Genomic DNA, 1826 nt, shown 5'->3' on the forward strand with positions numbered 1-1826 from the left:
AGCTACTATGATAAAAATAGCATAGTACTGGTGAAAAAGCAGAACTAAAGATCAGTGGAACAGATTAGAAGATGCAGACACAACTCCACACGTATTCAGCCACCTTATCTTTGACAAAGAAGCCAAACATGTTCAATGGATGAAAGCCTATTTAATAAATGAGGCTGAAAAAAACTGGCTAAGTGGTGAAAACTAAAACTAGACTCATTTTTCTCATCATGTACTAAGGTAAGATAAAGTGAATCCAAAATCTAAATATTAAAACAGAAACATAAAATCTGTTGGAAGAGAGAATAGGTAGAACTTTCTTTTTCTTTTTCCTTTTTTTTATTTTTTATTTTGTCTTTTTGAGACAGGGTCTCACTATGCAGTTTAGGCTGGCCTTCAGATCACTTTGTAGCCCAGGCTGATCTCAAACTCCCAATGACCCTCCTCTGTCAGCCTCCCGAGTGCTAGGATTCACAAAACTCTTAAAGACATAGATGTACGCAAAGTCTTCATTAAAAAACAAAACAAAACAAAAACAAAAACTATCACACAGGAAATATTATAAAAAATCAGTGTGCTGTTGTGTTATTAAAAAGCTTCTGCACAACAGACGAAATGACCAACAGAGTGAAAAGACAACCCACAAAGTAGGAAAAAAAATTAGCCAGCTGTTCCCCAAAGAAAAGACTAATATCTAGAACATATCAAGAACTGAAAAATATCAGATCCCCAACTTGAAAGATTGAGTTCAAAAACAGGCATTTGAAGTGAACAGACATTTCTCAGAATAAGTAAGAATGGCAAATAAACACATGAAATAATGTTCAACATCACTGAACATTCAAGTGATGCAAATTAAAACAAAGCTAAGATTCTCTCATTCCAGAAAGAATGACTGTAATCAACAAATCAACCAATAACAAATGCTGTCAGGGCTATAGGGGAAAAGAAAGGAATCCTTTTTTCTTTTTTCTTTTTTTTTTCTTTTTTTTTTAAGGAATCTTTTTCTACTGTTGGTGTGTGTGTAAACTGGTGCAAGCACTGAGGAAATCTGTTTGGAAATTCCTCAAGAAACTAAAGCTAAAGGTCCCATTTGACCTAGAGATTTCCCTTCTTGGTATCTTCTTAAAAGAATTAAAAGCAACATAAAAGCATTTCATTGTAAGAAACCAAATGTGTTAGTAAGGGCCAAAATATATAACAGATATTGTGAAATAGGAAGAAAATGTTCAAATGAAAGGGGAACTGGAGAAGGGGGTCAGGTGGAAAGGAAGGAAAGGAAAAGAAAAAAAATGAGAAAACAGGGATAAAATGCAAACAAAGCTTTGTAAATAAGGAGAGGAAGACTGGTTAAAGGGAGGGGAAGGGAAAAGGGGAAAAAAATGAAGAACGAAGGTATATCATGTACTGGGCTGGGGAGATAGGTCAGTGGAATGAATGTGGCAAGCACAAGGTCCTGAGTTTGATCCCTAGTACCACTAAAAAAAAAAAAAAAAAGTTTATCATGTACTGATACAAATTCCCTATGATAAATTTGATCAAAATGTACATCCAAAACATACCAATAAACTTAATTAAAACAAGAGTATCAAAGAATAATATACAGGACCAGCCAAATAGCTCAGCAGATTAAAGTGTCTGCAAGCAGGCGCAGGGTGCAGGGTTCAATCCGTGGGCCTGCTGTGCCAGTCCTGCCCCTGGGGTATGTGGCGATTGAGGCTGGGCATAGTGGCACAAGCCTGCAATTCCAGCTCTTGGGAGGCTGTAAACAGGTGGATCACTAAGAGTCTGATCTTGTAGTGAGACCCTGAACACCCTGTAGACCCTTTCCTAAAATA

This window comes from Octodon degus, unplaced genomic scaffold (assembly GCF_000260255.1).
Source record: "Octodon degus isolate 3935 unplaced genomic scaffold, OctDeg1.0 scaffold00141, whole genome shotgun sequence".
Classification (NCBI taxonomy): Eukaryota; Metazoa; Chordata; class Mammalia; order Rodentia; family Octodontidae; genus Octodon; species Octodon degus.